Source organism: Pristiophorus japonicus, chromosome 2, assembly GCF_044704955.1.
Source record: "Pristiophorus japonicus isolate sPriJap1 chromosome 2, sPriJap1.hap1, whole genome shotgun sequence".
NCBI classification, from domain to species: Eukaryota; Metazoa; Chordata; class Chondrichthyes; family Pristiophoridae; genus Pristiophorus; species Pristiophorus japonicus.
Genome location: NC_091978.1, coordinates 38,353,952 through 38,377,228, shown reverse-complemented (window position 1 = coordinate 38,377,228; position 23,277 = coordinate 38,353,952). Strand labels below are relative to the sequence as shown.

Here is a 23,277-nt window from a genome sequence, read left to right as displayed (position 1 = left end):
GCCTTTCATGATCACCAGACGTCTCAAAGTGCTTTACAGCCAATGAAGTACCTTTGGAGTGTAGTCACTGTCTATTGTTATGTGAGAAACGCGGCAACCAACTTGCACACAGCAAGCTCCCACAAACAGCAATGTGATAATGACCAGATAATCTGTTTTTTAGTGATGTTGATTGAGGGATAAATATTGGCCAGGACACCGGGATAACTCCCCTGCTCTTCTTCAAAATTGTGCCATGGAATCTTTTATGTCCACCAGAGAGAGCAGACGGGGCCTCGGTTTAACATCTCATCTGAAAGACGGCACCACCGGCAGTGCAGCACTCCCTCAGCGCTGCACTGGAGTGTCAGCCTGGATTTTTTTTTAAGTGCTCAAATGCGTAGTTCCTTTTCCACCTGCACCAGCTGTTTGTAGCCTTAGCTTAAGTTCATCTCTCATCACCTCTGCTTAAGGTTTCAACAGAATTTAAAAAATGTGAGCCAAATGTAGCCTGACAGAACCCCCGGAACTATTTCCTGCTTTTTTAAAAAAAAAGCAAATGTATCATTTTTCATTGATTTATGTCTCCAGTTCGTTTCACGGGAAAGTGAAGGGCACAATCAAAGCATGTATGGTTAAGCCCATGAAGTCCGCACGGTACAGAGTGATGGATGTCACCAGTGAAATTACACATCAGTCAGTGCATTTGGAGTGCTTTACAGCTGTAGACATAAAACACCCAGGCAATGCGAGTCGTCTAATTTTAAGTGACCCCTTTCCTAGTCGGGCAACATGTTGCATCTGTAAGGAATATTTATCAAATCTATTTGCGCGCAACAAATTGACCCTGAAATACCAGTGTTTTGTTAACCCTTTGGACGCGAATAGGGTAAATAATGGATTTATTTTTCATCAAAATAAGTGGTCAAGGTTATTGCAGTTATTTCTCAGAAACTTAAATACAAGTCTTAGTGAATTTGCAGTGCCCTTTCTGGTGCCATTGTTTGAGTGTGTTTAGTGCAGTACATATGAAGTTTGGAACCAGTGTTGGTGAAAGCAGTGGATGAACATTTAGCGCCTCTGAATTACATTCCCTTTGTCCCACTATTTAGCGGAGGCATGAACCCATTTAAAATAAATGCCTGAATGCCTCTGTTAAAATGGCTGACAAATTTCCGTGTCATCCATGCCGAGGGGCCGTGCTAATCTTCTCTGTATTGTTCCAATATCAGTATATGTGCTGCCGAAGTGAGCACGAGTGTCTCCACCCGGGATCGAACCAGGCACGTTAAAATAGCTGATGGAGGAGTGTCAGACGAATGGGGTGGATATCTATCTGCTGATACTGTATCGCCAACATCAACTTCCACCCTACAGAAGTGAGATGTTCAGTGAGACTGCAAGCAATCCACAGTTGCCCCACCCCCACCAAAAATTAAAGTTGTCGCTTGTCTAGGTAAGAACTAAAATTATCTTTGAAAAGCCCTGTTGCTCGCGCTATCTATTTTAAAGTTACTGACACTTGTTTGCGAAGATGGATTTTCATCGCTGTTAGCATCTTCATACTGCTGACCTCGACTGGAATTCCAGCGCTGTGATTGGCAGGAGCAGCCGGTGGGCGTCAGCGAAGTGAGTGCACAAAACAGGATAGCACTAAAACTGAACTGTGCCGTGACAACATAAATAACCCAAGAATGGTCGGCAGGGAACGGCAAACCGGCGAGGCCTCTGCGGGAACTGCGTCTTTGACACCTACCGATCTGGCAGTGTTTTGAAGTCTTCACACGAACTGGAATCAAACTCCCTCATCCCAACCCCTCCACCAACCGGCACCTCGAGACTGGGCATGACTTTGAGATCAAATGCTTCCTGCCCATGACCAGGCGACAATCTGCTTTCAACACATTTCCATTTTTCACACGGAAGTGCACGCGGAATTGTCATTTAATCTTTCAACGAACTTTAGCCCCTTTTTAAACCGAGGCCTCCGTTACCCATTCTTTATAAAAAAAAATCTACTGCAACGATTAATTTGGAACAAGTAGTCTCAGTTGATAGGTACTCAAACCAAATAGGCTACAAAACAAAAGCCTGTAAGTTGTCAATGGTGTGGTAATTGAACTGAAATAAATTAATATGAGGCAAGTGACCAAAGACAAGTTCTTTTGAAAATACCAGTATTTCAGAAACACACCTGATCTAATAGCAGCAAAAATAAAACTGTCTACAATCCAATCTTCCAAGTTTCTTGGGGTGTGTGCGAAGGTTCTAGACATGAGAACCCCATATTTGTACAAGCTGCCTGGTGTTGGCGTAAATGATAAGGGTTAGACTCCAGCTCGGACTTATTTGTGTCCGTAATCAGTGAGCGGGGGGGTTTCTGGATCTCCAATGGGAATACGATGGTAACTGAACTGCTTGGGCCTGTGCTCTTCTCACGAATCAGAGTTAAAATAACTTGTTAAAGATAGGAAGCAAGCAAGACACATCAAACAGAAAGCATTTGACATCTGTCCTCGTGCATGAGAAGAATTACTGGATCTGAAAGCATTAAATGCTGTAATGTCATGGGCTTCTTTGGTCTCTTCTCCCATGTTCTTGTCTGCAGCTGCTCAATGTAACTTTAGCAAACATCAAGGAGGGAATTGGGACTTAGTGAATTAAAATATCTTGCATACTTTCTGCTCCCCGTTCTCTTTGAAACGAGTACCACCCTGCAGAGACTGTGGTGCTGTTTTCTTGCTGTCTTTCGCTGCAGCAAAACCTCGACGTTCCAGAAAAAGGTGGCTTTTGGGTACCAATGGGAAAGAAGATTACACACATTAAAGCATTGGAAAACAGAAAAGCAACCACAAATTGCCATGAGAGAGTGCTTATTTCATGAACTGGTTGAAGCCCTGGTACAGACCAACTTCTTCACCAGAGCATTTAATGAATAGAGACCGAGCATCTCACTGAAAAGTCAAGCCCACATGAAAACTGCCCTCTTTGATTTAGTTTTAGTTTCTTCTAAGAACCCGCAGCTTTCTCTGTTCAACCAGATGGGTGTTTATACCTGCACATGTCTTTGAAAGTGATTTTGTGTGTGTGTGTGTGGTTTAGGTTTGGTTTCGAGTTCATTGTGCAGGGGTATCGTTGAATTGAATGTGAGCCGAGCTTTCTTTGCTCACCCGGGTGTTGAGTTTCATCCATTTTCCGGTCACTGCATGAGCTGTCACCATCTTTAGGAGGAACTCCATCCAACACCTTAAATATTCACTTCCTCCACCACCGGCGCACCGTGGCTGCAGTGTGCATCATCCACACATGCACTGCAGCAACTCGCCAAGACTTATTCGGCAGCAGTTCCCAAACCCGCAATCTCACCACCATCTTCTCAAGGGCAATTAGGGATGGGCAATAAATGCTGGCCTTGCCAGCGATGCCCACATCCCAGGAATTAATTTTTAAAAATCGGAGTCCGACCGGCCTCATTTCAGTCTTGCAATGTAACTTGTTTTCTGCCGCCTGCTCACAGAGCAGCACAAGCTCTTCCAGCTGGTAAAAGAGCTACCTGCCCACTCAGCTGTCAGCTGTGGCTCAGTGGATAGCACCTTCGCTTCTGATCAGGAGGTTGTGGGTTCAAGTCCCACTCCAGGGACTTGAGCACAGAAATCTAGACTAACACTACACTACAGTGCAGTACTGAGGGAGTGCTGCACTGTCGGAGGTGCCATCTTTCAGATGAAAAGTTAAACCGAGGCCCCGCCTGCTCTCTCAGGTGGATGTGAAAGATCCCATGGCACTATTTCGAAGAAGAGCAGGCGAGTTATCTCCGGTCTGTTGGCCAATATTTATCCCTCAATCAACATAACAAAAATAAATGATCTGGTCATTACCATATTGCTGTTTGTGGAAGTTTGCTGTGTGCAAATTGGCTGCATTACAACAGCGACTACACTCCAAAAGTAGTTCATTGGCTGTAAAGCGTTTTGAGACGTCTGGAGGTCGTGAAAGGCGCTATATAAATGCAAGTCTTTCTTTCTTTTGCAATGCCAATATTTATTAAATGGGAATAGTTGCCTCTCAAAGTGGCAAAACAAAACCACTGTAAGTGCCAATAAAAATGGAGGTTCTGTAAGTACCATTTATTTTGGGATAAGAATAAGTGGACACTAGGGATAGAATAGGTCATGTGTTAAACTACTATGGTCTCCAAATCGTAATGTGTTATAATGAAAGGTACCATCTGAGACATTAATCTCGCTTTTCCTTTTCAATTGCCGATGGTCCAGTTGTGTATTTCCAGCATTTTCTGCTTTTACTTCAGCTTTTAAGCGCAGACAGCTTTGTTTTTTCATCTCTAACTTATCTATTATCAATATTTACATTTATTGAACTTTTTCAGGTGGTCCCTCTGACTCCCTTAATCTTGATGCCGAGCAGAACCCTTCCCTTTACCCATTGTTTTATATCTGATTAATTTGATGACATTGATAAATAGACACCAGGGCTTTATTTTCGGTCTGCTGCTGCCCCTGTTTGCGCTCCAGAGGGACGGCAATGGCAGCGGTAAGCACTGCTGGGTGGACGGCCAGCTTCCAGCGTCCCGTTGAGACTTTCGATGCCGGTTCCGAGGGGCGCGGAGCATTACCACCCATAATAGGCGAGCCGGTGTGCAACACCCCTGGTTGCGACACCGGCTCGATTTTTGGCTGCTGCCCGACCCGTCGCACTCCATAGCCTGTGGAAGCGGGCGGTCCGAACTGTAGTGACCACAGTGAGCTAAGTAATGTCCACCTCGGGTAAGTGTGATTGTTTTTTTTTTGTGATTTATGTTGTGGTGGCGGGAGTTATTTATTGGGAATGTTTTTGGTGGGTTTTTTTCTCTGTTTCCCCCCCCCCCCCCGCCCCCCCCCCCCCCCCCCCCCCCCAGGCCTCTCTTACAGCGCTCAGAGGCCGGCTGTTTTGCTTGGGATTTTCACTTGCTCAGCCGGCCTAGTGCCCTAAGAGAGGTGTGTAACTTCCCTTAGCGCTACGCCCCACACTCAAGGCCCAGCTGATGAATTTTGCTGACTGAGCCGCAAACTGTTCCCGGGTGCAAACTTTACTGCCCCGCCGCCATTACCGCCCCGAAATGAGCAGAACCAAAAATCCAGCCCCAGCTTTTTGTCAGTTCGAACCTGGTGTTAGATCCTGCTGGGAGAACTGCATCGCCTCTGACACAGACAACACGGAGCGGCAGCCATTCCTGAGGGAAAGAGATTGGGTCATCCAAGACTGACCCTTTGCACAAGTTTTCTTCCATGCTGCCTCTAATCAGAGGATGGCTGTAAGTCAACTACAGGACCTGAGCAGTTCGACAGGAGACCAGCGGGTGAATATCAAGCGGATAGCTTCACATACCTGCCGGTGACCTGTTGGCTTTGTGCTGCTGTGCAAACCAGTTTGTAATGATGCTGCTCGTACTAAAGGGCTAAGATTCAACATACAAAAAAAACAGATGGGAAAAATGAAAGAAACTGTGCAGAAGGACAAAATAAAAAGAAAATGAAATAACTAAGCCAAACAAAAGTTAAAATAGTTAGTTGCAAACATCGTTCGGGACCCTTGGTTGTAATGACTACTTGCTTATGTAACAAGACCATGTTTTACAGTTCCTCGTGAACTTGTACAGTAATGTAAAATACCAAACTTCACTGGACACTACACTGTACTTTTGGGTAGAAATTCCTCTCAGTAGTGCTATCACACAAAGGCTCGACATGCTCATATCAAATTCCTCTTTCCACTCCTTTAACTGTTTTAAATGGGTTGTTAAAACAGCAGAAAGAGGAATTTGTTACAAATGTGCTATGTGCTTGCATTATAATATCCATAAACTCACTTCTATCCTTGTATCTTGTGCCTTTGATTAACTAAGATTTATATTGTATCTGGAAGCACGTTGTTTCGGTGTGGAGGCGGCCCAGCACACAGCGTTGCCCGACCTGCAAGGGAAAATCAGCCGCAGGTCGAGGCTACAAAAGGAACAGTGTGGAGACGGCATGCCTCTGCAAGGTACAGCCCGAGCCACTTCGGGAGGGCGACTGGATTGGACATCACCATAATCCAGGTCAGTGATTGGAGCGTGGGCAGGTACAGCAGGAGCGGCGAGGTCAGGGTGATGGAGCAGCGAGAGATTGCAGAGCGATGTGAGCCCAGGAGAGACATGAGTTCGGGGCCCAGGAGAAGCGAGGGTAACCAGGGGCAGCACGGGCCAGCCCACACTGTGATATGTGTGCGCACTGGGCCCGTGCAGCAGAGCTGGTCTCCAGTCGTCTTGGATAACCCTTGCCACTGGACCAAGACCTAGCTCTGTCAAGCCCGTGTGGTGGCTGGTGTGCAACGGCCATCACACATTAAAAAAATCTAAGCACAGGCATCTTCCCCCCTTCAACATGTAGTTCGGGATCTGGAATATTAGGTCCTTCATTGAAACACCTATGAACTCATCCCTTTTTGGCATGGAAGCAAGTCATCCTCACTTCGAGGGACTGCCTATGATGATGATGATGGTATGTATTCTGATATTTCAGAGTCATGGCCATTGCCGACACTCTTCTGATCCAAATGCCTCTTGGAACAGGTTGTCCTATAATAAAATGAATGCCACTTTCCGTTCATTGATTTTTTTTTTCTAGATGCCTAATTATCTTCGAACTTTAATAATTCTATGCCCATTCATCATCTGGTAATGCTACATTTTATAATCAATTCTCATCTTCACTCCACTCCAGAATCTTACAGCACAAAAAGTCTACACTGACACTGTACTGCTGAGGGAGCGCTGCACTGTCAGAGGTGCCGTCTTTTGGATGAGATGTTGGACCGAGGCCCCGTCTGCTCTCTTAGGTGACATGAAAGATCACATGGCACTGTTTCGAGGAGGAGCAAGGGAGTTGTCTCCAGTATCCTTGCCAGTGTTTATCCCTCAATCAAATGGGCAGATTATCTGGTCATTATCACGTTGCTGTTTGTAGGAGCTTGCTTGTGCGCAGGTTGTCTGCCGTGTTTTCTACATTGCATCAGTGACTACACTACAAGATATAAGATTCTGAGGAGGTTTGACAGGATAGATGCAGAGAGGATGTTTCCTCTCGAGGGGGAATCTAGAACGAGGGAGCATAGTCTCAGAATAAGGGGTCACCCATTTAAAATGGAAATGAGGAGGAATTTCTTCTCTCAGAGGGTCGTGAAGTTTTGGAATTCTCTACCCCAGAGAGCTGTGGAGGCTGGGCCATTGAAAATATTTAAGTTGGAGATAGACAGATTTTTGAAAGATAAGGAGAGAGGGCAGGGAAGAGGGGTTGAGGCCAGGATCAGATCAGCCATGATCTTATTGAATGGTGGATCAGGCTCGAGAGGCCGTATGGCCTACTCCTGCTCCTATTTCTTATGTTATTTCTTCTTATCAATTTGTGGTACATAAAACTAACATTTTCTCGGCCTACCAGTAAGCTGAAAGTATTCACAGAATGACCAATTTGGCGCCAGCATCAGATGCCCTGTAACATTGCAGTAGCTGTCACTGCGCTAAGTGACAGATTTATTGTGCAGCGATTTTACTGCAAAGTGAGGCTAACCTCGAATGTGTCTCTGAGGAAAATAAGATCAGATTGGAATGGAGCCCAGTAATTATCATTTCATGTTTCCTGTCACTTTATTGGCTGACAAACTTCGTGACGACAAAGGAAATCCAGGGCTGGATTTTCCAATTTTATGGAAAAAAAAAATGGGAGAAATGCCCTTTTTCATCATAAATGACACTCTGCGGATAAAGTCATGGCAAACACTAGTTTTAGAATATGTGATTCCTGAGAAGTAAATTACATTAAAAGTGACAAAAAACTGACAGCCACTCACGACTTACCTTATAAACGCCAAAATGTTTGTTAATGTAGCTGAGAACTTTGCAGGGCCTTTCCGTATGTCATGCGCACCTCCTGAATGCTCAAAGCCTCTCCACCATCTGCAAGGCTCACATCAGGAATGTGATGGAATAGTCACTGCTCATCCAGATTGGTGCACTTGCAACAACAGTCAAAGAGCTCAATCCCATTGAGGCAGAGCAATTTGCTGGATTGGCATCCCTGCTACTGGGCACGACATCCACCCCTCCACCACTGGCGCACCATGGCAACAGTTTGTACGATCTACAGAATGTACCGCAGGAACTCACCAGTGTTACTTCAACACCACCTCCATCCCCTGCGACCTCTACCACCAAGAATACCGAGAGCAGCAATGTTGTGGGATCACTGTCACCTCAAAGTTCCACTCCCAGTCACTCACCATCCTGACTTGGGATATGTTTTGCCATTTCTTTATTGTCACTGGGTCAGAATTCTGCAATCCCTTACCATACAAACATTAGGAACGAATAAAAAGGGTAAAACTAGACATTCTCAGAGATGTGCGTACCCCTCCCAAACGAAACCCACAGAATCTTCTCATCCAATACACTGGAAATATCTTGAGCCTTCTCCCCTCTTTCTAAAACCAAAAAGTTCAGCTGCCTGTGTAGATAATATATTACCACAAGACCAAGCTGACAAACGTTAAAAAAATTTGATACAAATGTTGTAAGCTGATTAATGAATTATAAATCTGACCTTTGTTTGAACCTTGAAAGAAAGTAAAGAAGTTAGTATTGCTGGTGGTGCCTAGTCTAAGACTTCAGGTTGCTACCTCTACCACCTAGGAGGACAAGGGCAGCAGGCACATGGGAACACTACCCCCTCCAAGTCACACACTACCCTGACTTGAAAATATATCACCGTTCCTTCATCGTCGCTGGGTCAAAATCCTGGAACTCCCTCCCTAACAGCATGGTGGGAGTACCTTCACCACACGGACTGCAGTGGTTCAAGAAGGTGACAATTAGGGATGGGCAATAAATGCTGGCCTTGCCAGCGACGCCCACATCCCACGAATGAATTAATAAAAGGTGGCTGCTCGTCTAGACTTCAGGTTGCTGCTAGTCTATAATGATATAAAGACATGAGACTCCCAAAGCAAGCGCTCTACTTGGAACTCATCCACGGCAGACGAGCCAAAGGCGGGCAGAGGAAAAGTTGCAAGGACACCCTCAAAGCCTCCCTGATAAAGTGCGACATCCCCACCGACACATGGGAGTCCCTGGCCAAAGACTGCCCTAAGTGGAGGAAGTGCATCCGGGAGGGCACTGAGCACCTCGAGTCTCATCACCGAGAGCATGCAGAAATCAACCACAGGCAACAGAAAGAGCGTGCGGCAAACCAGGCTCCCTGCCCCACCCTTTCCCTCAATGACTATCTGTGACAGAGACTATGGTTCTCATTTTGAACTGTACAACCACCTAAGAACTCATGCTAAGAGTGGAAGCAAGTCTTCCTCGATCCCGAGGGACTGCCTATGATAATGATGATGAAGTAAAAGGAGGCCAAATGAAAAGCAAAATACTGGAAATGCTGGAGATCTAAAACAAAAACAGAAAATGCTGAAAGCATACGGCAGGTCAGTCAGTATATGTGGAGAGAACAGTCAAGTTAATGCTTCAAGCAAGCAGCCCTTGGTCAGAATAGGAGGCGAGCAACACTGCCCACACTGCCCACACTGCCAGCCAGTGATTCGATGATCTCAGATTAGCAACCCAGGATGAGCCTGCCAGATGCATTCTGGGTATGACACGGATGTAATATAATTGACAAATGATTTTGAATGACTGGATTTTAAAAAAAGAGGGAGGCTCTAATTTAACAGCAGTCTTAAATAAGAGAGACAAGAATAGATACATGGGAGACAGAACTGTTCCACCAGAGGAGCAGGTTGTGTTCCTCCCAAGCTGGGTTTCAGGCACTTCATCAGACCAATGTGAGGGGATCTGGATGTTCTTGCATGTGTTCCTTACAATATCATCATCATAGGTAGTCCCTCGGAATCGAGGAAGACTTGCTTCCACTCTTAACATGAGTCCTTAGGTGGCTGTACAGTCCAATACAAGAGCCACAGTCCCTGTCACAGGTGGGACAGTCATTGAGGGAAAGGGTGGGTGGGACAGGTTTGCCGCACGATCCTTCCGCTGCCTGTGCTTGATTTCTGCATGCTCTCGTCGATGAGACTCGAGGTGCTCAGCGCCCTCCCGGATGCACTTCCTCCACTTAGGGCGGTCTTTGGCCAGGAACTCCCAGGTGTCAGTGGGGATGTTGCACTTTATCAGGGAGGCTTTGAGGATGTCCTTGTAACGTTTCCGCTGCCCTCCTTTGACTCGTTTGCTGTGTAGCTGACTGGATAACACTTGAAGCGCACACCGAACATAAAACGGGAAAATGTCCTGTCTGCCGCATCACTCACCTTGATGAGTACAAAAGCACCAGGAAATAGTTAAGGAGCAGTGCTGAAGGATAAATACCAGCATGTGAATTTGCATCAATCTTAAGGGAGGTTGCTCCAGACTGAGACCTCCCATCACAGTCCTCTTTCACCAATCTTTTTCTGATGATGTCCTGGCTAATTTGAATTTAATAACTGGAAACATCTTACACTGAAAGCAACGTTCCACACAGTAGCTTGTATTACATTCCCATGAAAACAAGTTGGAAGCCAGTCATCACAGACGTCAAAATAAACCTACTGCAAACAAAGGACTGAAGTATGAAATAAAGGAGAGCAGCTGTTGCCTTTCAAAGGAAAATCCATAAGCAGTGAAGCAGGAGACAGTGACTCCACCAATCGTTTGTGAATGTCTGCTAAAACAAAGACTACAGCCCAATACCTCACAAACCTTTCAAGAAGGCCAGGATTGAGCCGTCCAGAAAACCACATACCACAACCTGACAAGCAAACACAAGGAGCCATGCCCAGCCCTTCAAATTCCACTAAATCACTGCGTTCTTACAGTGTTTAAGTGGACCTTATCATCAAAGCTGCTGAACAGTTTTGCCAGCTAACTATCTCAGCATGGGTCTCCACATTAACACAGTACATTAGGGAGCTTTTGTTCCCGGGTTAATGGTCATGGAAAGGAAACACTACAAGCGAAGGCATGCACCAATCCACCCATCTTGGACAGTTTAGACAAAAGACACAATGGGCCGGAGATTACAGTAAGACAAGACTAATGTCAGCTGCAAATCATGGGCTCAATAAAAAGAAATAGACAAAGATAGGCTAGAAACATGAAGACGGGGCCCTTAACCGTTTCCCTGCAGAAGATATTGACAAGAAGAGGAAACAGTTAAAAATTAGGAAGAGAGAGCCAGGGAAACTCTTCCCTCGTTGTCCTTAAAAAGACTCATTCTATCTCCATACAAACCTGTCTCGCAGCTCTGATTTAACACCTCTCACTTTACAACCAGCTGCCTTTGGTGTGGTAATGGAATTACTTCAGCAGTAGATTAGCTTTAGACATGACAAATTCTCACTTTAACCCAAAAGAGTGAATCGCACTTGATTAGCTGGACGTTCGGAGGCTGATGTGTATTTACAAAGTGAATCTGAGTCCAGCAGGCCATAATAAATATTTGAAATACAGGGAGAGGAAGATGCAGGGTTCATCTACATGTTGCCCCTTGGCGACATCATAAGAAGAATGAGAGGTGACCTCATAGAAACAAATAAAATTCTGACGGGACTGGACAGGTTAGATGCACGAAGAATGTTCCCGATGTTGGGGAAGTCCAGAACCAGGGGACGTAGTCTTAGGTTAAGGAGCAAGCCATTTAGGACTGAGATTGAGGAGAAACATCTTCACTCAGAGAATTGTGAACCTGTGGAATTCTCTACTGCGGAAAGTTATTGAGGCCAGTTCGTTAGATATATTCAAAATGGAGTTAGATGTGGCCCTTACGGCTAAAGGGATCAAGGGGTATGGAGAGAAAGCAGGAATGGGTTACTGAAGTTGCATGATCAGCCATGATCATCTTGAATGGTGGTGCTGGCTCGAAGGGCTGAATGGCCTACTCCCGCACCTATTTTCTATGTAAAACAGGCCAACATCCCCAGCATCGAAGCACTAACCACATTCGACCAACTCTGCTGGGCAGGCCACATTGTCCACATGCCCGACACAAGACTCCCAAAGCAAGCGCTCTACTCGGAACTCCTTCACGGCAAACGAGCCAAAGGCGGGCAGAGGAAACGTTTCAACGACACCCTCAAAGCCTCCCTAGAAGTCCCTGGCCAAAGACCACCCTAAGTGGAGGAAGTGCATCCGGGAGGGCGCTGAGCACCTCAAGTCTCAACGGCGAGAGCATGCAGAAATCAAGCGCAGGCAATGGAAGGAGCGTGCGGCAAACCATTTCCACCCACCCTTACCCTCAACCCCTGTCTGTCCCACTTGACAGAAACTGTGGTTCTCGTATTGGACTGTTCAGTCACCTAAGAACTTATTTTTAGAGTGGAAGCAAGTCTTCCTCGATTCCGAGGGACTACCTATGATGATGATGATGATGACGACGAAAACACGGCGTCAGTTTCCACATGTAAGCTGATGACACCCAGCTCTACCTCACTAGCACTTCTCTTGACTCTTCCTCGGTCTCTATCCAGTTCTGGATGAGCAAAAATTTTCTCCAATTGACTATTGGGAAGAACGAAACCATTGTTTTTGATCCCCGCCACGAACTCCGTTCCCTAGCCACTCACTCCATCCCTCTCCCCAACTTCTGTCTGAGGCTGAACCAGACTCTTCGCAATCTTGGTGTCATATTTGACCCTGAAATGAGCTTTCAACCACATATCCACAGCATAACCAAGACTGCCTATTTCCACCTCCGTAACATTGCTCGTCTCCGCCCTTACCTCAGCTCATCCACTGCTGAAGACCTCATCCATGCCTTTGTTACCTCTAGACTTGACTATTCCAACATATTCCTGGCTGGCCTCCCACATTCTTCCCTATGTAAACTAGAGGTGATCCAAAACTTGGTTGTCTGTATCCTAACTCGCATCAAGTCCCGCTCACCCATCACCCCTGTGCTCGCTGACCTATATTAATCAACGCCTCGATTTCAAAACTCTCATCCTTACTTTCAAATCCCTCTATGGCCTTGCCCCTCCCCATCTCTGTAATCTCCTCCAGCCCCACAACCCACTGAGGCGTCTGCACTCCTCTATTTCTGCCCTCTTGAGCATCCCTGATTGTAATCGCTCAACCGTTGGTGGCCGTGTTTTCTGTTGCCTCGGCCCCAAGCTCTGGAACTCCCTGCCAAAACCTCTCCGCCTCTCCACCTCTCTTTCCTCCTTCAAGATGCTCCTTAAAACCTACCTGTTTGACCAAGCTTTTGGTCACCTGCGCTAATTTCTACTTATGCGGCTCGGTGTCAAATTTTTTAGATCTCAATGCTCCTGTGAAGCGCCTTGGGACGCTATACAAATACAAGTTGTTGTTGTTCTGGGGCAAGTACAGGGCAATGGGATTAGTTTTGGATTGTTCTAGTAAAGAGCCGGCACAGGCTCACTGGGCTGAATGGTCCCGTCTGTGCTGTAAATTTCTATGGTTTTAGGGCTGAACTTATGCCAGGTCCATTCTTCACATTTTCAACAACGGCAACAACTTTCATTTATATAGCACCTTTAACATAACAAGACGTCCCAAGGTGCTTCACAGGAGCCAGTGGGATAAATGGGACTCATGGAAGCACTGCACACATTGGGTTTTGAATTAAATATTTTTCTTGCTGTCTATTTATTATGTCTCCTCTCATCACTCTCTTAACGACAATTTAAAATTGATGATCCCTCATCATTCACATCCCAACCAGAGGAAATAATGTGGAATTTTAACTCTCCCCAACGAGCAGGACAGGAGCAGGGGAGAGCCTCCATTTGCCCTCGGGTCCTGCCGACCTCCAATTTTAACACCCCTGGTTTTGGCGGTGCATGAGGTGCCCGCTAGACTCAGGCAGGAGCCTCATACATGAGTGCTAACCAGGATGCTAATGCATCAATAGGACCCTGAGCGCTTTGTAACTGGGGCCTGAGCAGGAATGGAATTGAGGAAGAATTTCTTCTCTCAGAGGGTCGTGAATCTTTGGAATTCTCTCCCCCAGAGAGCTCTGGAGGCTGGGTCATTGAGTATATTTAAGGTGAAGTCTCATCGCCGAGAGCATGCAGAAACCAAGCGCAGGCAGCGGAAAGAGCGTGCGGCAAACCAGTCCCACCCACCCTTTCCCTCAACCACTGTCTGTCCCACCTGTGACAGAGACTGTAATTCCCGTATTGGACTGTTCAGTCACCTAAGAACTCATTTTTCGAGTGGAAGCAAGTCTGCCTCGATTCCGAGGGACTGCCTATGATGATGATAGTTAAGGTGGAGATAGACAGATTTCTGAATGATAAGGGAGTTAAGGGTTATGGGGAGTGGGCGGGGAAGTGGAGTTGAGGGCCAAGATCAGATCAGCCATGATTTTATTGAATGGCGGAGCAGGCTCGAGGGGCCAGATGGCCTACTCCTGCTCCTATTTCTTATGTTCTTATGAATCCCTAAAATGTGCACCGTTCACGGACAAAATATTCTTCATGTCTAAAAATCAGAAATGAGGGGGAAGGGGGGAAAATGTGGATATGTGGGGGGTGAAATGCTGTAGGTGCACCTCAATCCAACAGAAGGCTTTAGGCCAACCAATGCAAAGCAATTATTTCAGCACGGAAAATTCTAATGGATGTTGTTTTGTTTTTTTAAATACCTTTTAAAAGAAATGCATTCAGTTAATTCAATTCAGCAGTTAGCAGTTAAATCACTAACTTTATTTTTCTATTGATGAGGAAAAACAAAGTCGGCTGCTGTTAAATAATTGAATGTGAAAGCAAGGGTCAGTTCCATTTAACAACGGATAACAGAAATAACACAATTGGGCTTGAAGGGTCAAATAAATGGAAAGTTATTCTGTGGGAGGGCTTTTTAACCAAACAAATTGGAGAACCATCAAAACTAATTTTCTGAAAATGCAGCCTACTGTTACAGCAAGCACTTATTCAAAGCGTATATTGTTCAACTTCTGTATTTCTCAAAGTTACTTAAAAGCAAGTCTTGAGAGGCCTACATCCTTGTGACTCAATGCTTCTAATTTAATTGGTGAAGCTATTCTGTGTTTTCCTGGCCCCCCCACCACCCTCTTTCTTTCATTCCTGGTACAGGTTGGGCTTGAATTAGCGAGGTTTGCAGGAAAATCGCTATTGAATCATCATAATGAACTAGCAGAGCCACAAAGACTAGCCTGAGTAAGTAGCTAATGAGAAAGGATTCCTCCATTTACAAGACAACCCACCACAGGCCACATCATTAAAGAGATTCAGAATAGAGGTGAATGGGGGGGGAAAAAAATCTTCCAGAAAAAACTCCACCCTTCATGGCACAGTGCTAATACCTTTTCAGAGCACAATGCACGACATAGCAAATCCTTCAAAACTTAATGAGCTACAAGCTTTCCTTTCACTGGAACAAAAGTTTGGCCCCTTTCTTACAACTAATCACGAACAAATGGTATCTCCATGATGTCAATTAATAGTCGATTCTTCTAATGCTGAGAACTAGATGAAATGGGGAGGGGAGAGAATATAGGTATACTTCAGGCTGGTTCCTTTTGCACGCTGGGGCGTAAGTGCTACACGACATGGGAGAACCCGTGGAAAATTCTATCCATTTGTTGTCTCACAGAGACGCCGCACAGCCATCAAGGCACTTCGGTTTTTTTGTGTGCATCTGTCATTCCCCAGCCTGCCACCACTGCAATTAATTTCGTGGGGCTCTTGCACTGGTGGGAACTGTCCAAATCTTGCGGATTGATACTCAGCATCTTTAACAACAACAGGAGTCCTCTCTCCTGTCAGTGCCAGGAGCTGAGATAGAGACCTTTCCAATTCATTTTACAATTCGGTTTCTGCAGTTTCTCTGTTTATCACTCCAAGATTCTAGCAGTGAGTCTACATGGGAACAATAGCATAGTGGTTATGCTACTGAACTAGTAACACAGGGGCCTGGACTAACGATCTGACGGCAAGAATTCAAATCCCACCATGGCAGCTGTTGAATTTAGATTCAGTTAATTAAATAAATCTGGAATTAAAAACAACTAGTATCAGCGATGTTGACTACCAGATTGTTGTAGAAACCCATCTCGTTCACTAATGTCCTTTAGGGAAGGATATCTGCTGCCCTTCCCCACTCTGGTAGTAGTGTGACTCCTGAGCAGACCAGCAAAGTGGTGGTTGAATGTTCTCTGAAATGGCCTACCAAGCCACTCAATTGTACCAAACCAGGTGACTGAAGGCTTCGAAGATCAGTCCCTCAAATCTGGCACCAAGCTTATAATCTACAGGACTGTATGATACCCGCCCTCCTGTATGGCTCAGGGACATGGACCATATACAGTAGACATCTCAAATTGCTGGAGAAATACCACCAACGATGTCTCTGCAAGATCCTGCAAATCCCCTGGGAGGATAGATGCACCAACGTCAGTTTGCCGCATGCTCCTTCCGCTGCCCTGTGCTTGTTTTCTGCATGCTCTCGACGACGAGACTCGAGGTGCTCAGCTCTCTCCCGGATGCTCTTCCTCCACTTAAGGTGGTCTTTGGCCAGGGACTCCCAGATGTCAGTGGGGATATTGCATTTTATCAAGGCCAGCCAGCATCGAAGCACTGACCACACTCGACCAGCTCTGTTGGGCAGGCCCATTGTCCGCATGCCTGACACAAGACTCCCAAATCAAGCACTCTACTCGGAACTCCTACACAGCAAGCGATCCCCAGGTGGTCAGAGGAAACGTTTCAAGGACACCCTCAAAGCCTCCTTGATAAAATGCAGGGCAGCGAAAGGAAAGTGCGGCAAACCAGACTCCCCATCCACCCTTTCCTTCAACCATTGTCTTTCCCATCTGCGACAGAGGCTGTAATTCCCGTATTGGACTGTTCAGTCACCGAAGAACTCACTTTTAGAGCGGAAGCAAGTCTTCCTCGATTTTGAGGGACTGTCTATGATGTATGATGATATACCAAACCACTACAAAGAAGTACTGTGGTTCAAGAAGGTGGCTCACCACCACTTTCTCTAGGACAAGTCGGGATGGGCAATAATTGTTGGCCTTGACAGGGACGCCCACATCCTGTGAACGAATAAAAAAAAAATATGCATCCTGAATGCTGGAGTGGCATGGGTGGTATATCTACCCATTTCACTCCCCAAGATTTTAGCTTGGGTTCAGCTTTCAGCTTCATCTATCGCTCTTGATTGCACCATGCTGTCACCATGTTGTTAGGCTACCTGCCCAACATGAAGTTGTGATGGAGACATATTTTCTTGCAGCTCGACACTGGCAAGACTGAAGCCCATGTTGACCCCTGCCAGGGACTCCATTCCCTGGCCCCAAATCCCATCCCCTTCCTGGATGCCAGCTCAAGCTCAGTCTGATAGTGTGCAACCTTTGTGTCCTGCTTGACCCTAAGCCGAGCTTTAAATCTATTGTCGACAATGCCTACTTCCACCTCTGGAACATTGTGTATCTCTGTCCCCACCTCACCTCCATGACTGAAAACCCTCCCCCATGCATTTTGCCAGTTGCAAGCTCTACATTGCTAAGGCTTTCCTTCCCATTAAATATTATCCACAACAGTTCAGTAACATTCGCTAGGATCAGTATCAATGCAGTATTATGCAACAGGATCAGCGTAGTACCACTCTTTGGAAAAGAGGAGACTGAGGGACCTTATTGAGGTGTATAAAATTATAAGTGGCCTAGATAGCGTGGATAGGAAGCGCCCATTTCCCTTAGCAGAGAGGTCAACAACCAGGGGGGCATAGATTTAAAGTAATTGGTAGGAGGTTTAGAAGAGATATGAGGGGAAATTTCTTCACCCAGAGGGTGGTGGGGGTCTGGAACTCACTGCCTGAAAAGATGGTAGAGGCAGAACCCCTCACCACATGTGCACTTAAAGTGCCGTAACCTACAGGGCTACTGATCTAGAGCTGGAAAGCGGGATTAGGCTGGATAGCTCTTTGTCGGCCAATGGGCCGAAATGACCTCCTTCCGTGCTGTAAATATCTATGATTTCTATGATTCACCAGGACCTGCAACACCATTCACTAGGATCAGTATCGGTGCAGTATCATTCACCAGGGTCAGTACTGATATCCTATCAGTAACTTCCAGGTGCTGTACAAACTTCCTTTTTAACATTGTAGTATAGATTCCACAGTAGCTGGAATAAGACACAAAAAACAACCGCACATGCGCAAGTCTTCACACATCAGTTGTTTCTAAGCTGTAGTTTATGGCTGTGCCATAACTGTCCCCAAAGACTGGTAAAGATCTGCTAAGTCCGGCAAGTGAAAAACTTTAGCTTGAACTAATGTTCGATGAAAAGTTTCAACTCTTTTTACCTCTGTGAAACTGAAATCCAATCCAATGAATATTCCCAGCCAGTTTGCTTTCACCTTCTCACAAATCTGATTTACGTATTCCAGATAACACGGTAGTTTATCCATCACAGCCTTTCCTGTCTCTCTTTCATTTACTAGCTTTCCTGAACTGCTGAACTTTCCTCTCCTGTTCCCCAAACGTGCTGCTCCACATTCTTGTGTTGAAATCCAGGATCATCGTACTGTCTGCTGCATTAATTCATTCTTTCACAGCCTCAGCTCGATAACAATGCAGAGCAGGCAGTCGAATTGCCTTCTTCCTGACAGTGTCAGCCATGGCTCAGTGGGTATCACTCATGCCTCTGAGTCAGAAGGTTGTGGGTTCAAGTCCCACTTCATAAAGACTTGAGCACAAAAGTCTAGGCTGACACTCCAGTGCAGTACTGAGGGAGTGCTGCACTGTCAGAGGTACCGTTTTCAGATGAGACGTTAAACCAAGGCCTGCATCTGATCTCTCAGTGGACATAAAAGATCCCATGGCATTATTTCAAAGAATTACAGGGGAGCTACCCCTAGTGTCCTGGTCAATATTTATCTCTCCATCAACATCACTAAAACATCTCTTAGGCAGTCTCTCGTATCGAGGATGACTTACTTCCACACCAAAAAGGGATAAGTTCACAGGTGTTTCAATGAAGGATCTGATATTCCCGGTTCCGACTTACATATTGAAGGGTGGAAGATGCCTCTGCGAGGATTTTTTTAACGTGTGGTGGCCATTGCACACCAGCCACAATACGAGCTTGACAGATTATCTGGTCATCACCATATTGCTGTTTGTGGGATCTTGCTGTGCTCAAATTGGCTGCCGCATTTCCTACTATTACAACGGTGACTACGCTTCCAAAGTACTTCATTGGCTTTGGGGCGTCCTGAGGCCGAGAAAGGCGCTACATAAATATAAGTTCTCTTGCTTTCTTGACTGCTGAAATACTGTAGGTATTTTTATTCTGCAAGTGTCCAGCTAACGGCAAAATACCCACCGCTGGCTATACTCAGTGGAAGAGGGGACCCACTTGTGCCATGGGTTGTGGGAACTGCCGCTGGATCCATCAGTTGCCTCTCGGCCTGGTATCTGATGACAAGTGGGACATGGGAGGAGAGAGCAGGCGAGAGCTGCCATGGGGAAGCCAGAACAGTGCTCTTCTGAAACTGGCACAGCAACGTTAAATGAAAAACCCCATCGGCCCTCCCTTTCTCCTCTAATCTACAAGATTCTAGGTGTCACCTAATGACTGCTAATTGATTTATCGCGCAACCTACCCATCTCCCTTTAACTTTGGCTAACGTCAAGTCCTGAAACTTTCAGACCTTCTGTGATTATCTGCGTGAAGTATTTACATAATAACATTACTTAAATCGTAACGCCTGGGTCACAGTGAGGTTACACAGATATCTTGTTAATATTAAACAGCTAACCAGTCGTCCTTTGAAGCAGAGTAAAAGGATTCCCCCTTTTTGCTTTTGAATTTATTTCCTCCCCCCACAAGTTTCTAAGTTATTTCCAAGTTCAATTTTATTTTTTTGCGGGCATTTTCATTTCCGCTGCTTTTGATAAATACCTTCACCTTATTTTGCTTCTTTCTGTTGTACTTTAATACAAAAGGTGAGTGGAAACTTACTGAACCCTCAGTCTCAAAAACTGTAAGCTTTTTCAAAAAAATGAATTTGGTGTTCTCTCTGCCTCTCAACAACAAAAACAACTTGTATTTATATAGCGCCTTTAAAGCAGCGAAACGTCCCTAGGCACTTCACAGGAGTATGATGAGATTCTTACCACTTGTACCCTCCACAGTATTTTCTGCCCCAATGGAGCACTTTAACTCAATTCTGATATACACTCATCTTCTTCTTAGGCAGTGTCTCGTATCGAGGATGACTTGCTTCCACGCCAAAAAGGGATGCGTTCACAGGTGTTTCAATGAAGGACCTAATATTCCAGGTCCCGAACTACATATTGAAGGGTGGAAGATGCCAGTGCGTGGATTTTTTTAAAGTGTGGTGGCCGTTGCACACCAGCCACCACACAGGTTTGACAGAACTAGGTCTTGGTCCAGTGACAAGGATTAACCAAGATGACTGGAGACCAGCTTTGCTGCATGGACCTAGTGCGCACACATATCGCAGTATGAGCTGGCCCGTGCTGCCCCTGGGCCCACACCTCTTCTGGGCCCCACATCACTCTGCAATCTCTTGCCGCTCCTTCACCCCGACCTTGCCGTTCCTGCTGTACCTGCCCACGCTCCGATCACCGACCTGGGTTATGGTGACATCCAATCCAGTCGCCCTCTTCACAGCTGTTGCCCTCCCAGACCGGCTCACGCTGTACCTTGCAGTAGTATGCCACCACTCTGTCCAGGGGCCGCTGCACGCTGCTCCTTTTATGGCCCCGACCTGCCGCTGATGGTCTTGCAGGTCGGGGCCACCACGCTGTCCAGGGGCCGCTGCACGCTGCTCCTTTTATGGCCCCGACCTGCCGCTGATGGTCTTGCAGGTCAGGGCCACCACGCTGTCCAGGGGCCGCTGCACGCCGCTCCTTTTATGGCCCCTCATCACAGTCAACACACGGCCCCTCATCACAGTCAACACACCACACCACATCACAGTCAACACACCACACCACATCACAGTCAACACACCACACCACATCACAGTCAACACACCACCCCACATCACAGTCATCACTGCTCGGCTGTCAATGCTCGACTTTTAACTGTTCGATTCACTTGGGATTTCTCCTCCTATTATTTTTGCATGATTTTATTGTTAACCGTTTTGCAACAAAACAGTAAAAAAAAATTGAGGGTTTATTTTCTTAAAGCAAGTCAAGAGAATCAACTTTCTTGTGATGGATTATGAAAGCTGCAAATCTTGAAAGCTCATGTGGTGAACAAGTTAACATAATCTATCTTATCCTTCCGCAGAGTCATCCGATCCCTGACACCGCTGGGTGAATAGCAGATTTTCAGATTAAGAACATTTAGTTATTGCCCCTGAGTAAGTCACATATACATATATAAAACATTAGCCTCTTACTTTTAAAGCCCACCGCGTTTTAAAGTTTACGTTTAAGTACCTCAAGGGAACCGTGGGTGTGTATGTAGAGCGCACGCTGTCAGAATAGCTCTTAATCAGTTCAAGAGATGTTCCACTGCTGAGTCATATTGAAAGGGCTCTTTTAAAACACAAACTACACGTTGTGGCTAAGCCCTCAGTGGGGGACATCAGAACCTGCCGTGAAGCACAATGGCGATGCTGCACAGAGGATGATAGAACAATTAACGGACACAAATTAACAGGGATGGTCACCCCAGGGATGGGTATTTGTTGAGTTGGCAGCTTGGGAGAGGACTTCAGGTGAAGAAGCACATTCTTTTATTCAAGAGCCGAAAGGTTGATTCATCGGGTAGGATTTAATGGGCATTGATCTGTGCCTTTCGGTACACTTAAAATAAAGCTTCTTTTTCAAACTTAAAAGACACGAAGCTAAACAACACTAGGCTTTAAAAGCTAGAAATGCTGCATACATCGGACTGAGATGAGGAGAAATTTCTTCACTCAGAGGGTGGTGAATCTTTGGAATTCTCTACCCCAGAGGGCTGTGGAGGCTCAGTCGTTAGCATATTCAGGACAGAGATCGATAGATTTTTTGGATATTAAAGGAATCAAGGGATTATGGGGATAGTGCAGGCAAGTGGAGTTGAGGTAGAAGATCAGCCATGATCTCATTGAATGGCAGAGCAGGCTCGAGGGGCCAAATTCCCTACTTCTATTTCTGATGTTATTATAATATTCATGTTAATAGTAACACTTAAATTAATAATGAATTTCAGATCACCACTAATGGAATGAGGGCGAGGTTAGGAGAAATTATTTTGTGCAAAGCATAGTTACGACATAGATTGTCCAACCAGAAATAATACGGAAGCAGATTTTGAAAAACAGTTGGTAAATATTTGAAAAAGACAACATTTAAAGGCTATGGAAAAAGGAGATGGGATTGGTTGAACAATTCATTGAGAGTAGCGCAGGCACGATGGCCTTAATAGTCTCTTCCTATGCCATAAGCTAATATGATTTGCGTTTATATAGCATCTTATTGGGCCCAAGTTTCCACATGATTTGCGCCTGATTTTTAGGAGCAACTGGTGGAGAACGGACTATCTTAGAAATCGCAATTCTCCACATTTTTTTTTCTGCAGTTCTAGTCAGGTAGAACAGTTCTACTTTGGAACAGAATTTTTTCTTCAAAAGGGGGCGTGTCCGGCCACTGACGCCTGATTTCAAAGTTTCCACAGTGAAAACATACTCCAAACTAAAGTAGAATGGAGCAAGTGAAGATTTTTGTAGAACTGAAAAAACCTGTTCTACACATTAAAAAATCAGGCGCAGGTTACAAATTAGGCGTCCAGAACGAGGTGGGGGGGATGGGGGGGGGGGGGGGGGGGGAGGGAACTCATTAAATTCTACAATAAATCCTTATTTATACTTCTACAAATATTATACGAATAAATCCAACCTGAATAAACATTTATAAGCAAAGAAAAGATTAAATAAACCATCTTCCTACCTGTGTGAAAGTGCTTCAGCCTGGGAGAATTCTGCAGCCGTTCGCTGCCGCTGAGCGGGAGGGGGGGAGGGGAGAGAAAGCCGTTCGTGCCGCTGAGCGGGAGGGGGGGGTGGAGGAGAAAGCGGTTTGTTGCCGCGGAGGGGAGGGAGCGGAAGGAGACAGCGGCTTGTTGCCGTGGAGGGAGGGGAGGGAGGGGAAGGAGACAGCCGTTTGTTGCCGCGGAGGGGAGGGAGCGGAAGGAGACAGCGGCTTGTTGCCGCGGAGAGAGGGGAGGGAGGGGAAGGAGACAGCGGCTTGTTGCCGTGGAGGG

The 23,277-nt window shown here is 45.9% G+C and overlaps 1 protein-coding gene and 1 pseudogene across 2 annotated transcripts in view; both read right to left on the bottom strand.

Moving 5' to 3' along the window:
• The window catches only part of LOC139236929 (fibroblast growth factor receptor-like 1), a 358,006-nt gene that overhangs the window by 80,006 nt on the left and 254,723 nt on the right, over window positions 1–23,277 (bottom strand). The gene's annotated exons all lie outside the window — the stretch shown is intronic.
• Window positions 1,136–1,235, bottom strand: LOC139252746 (U6 spliceosomal RNA; annotated as a pseudogene).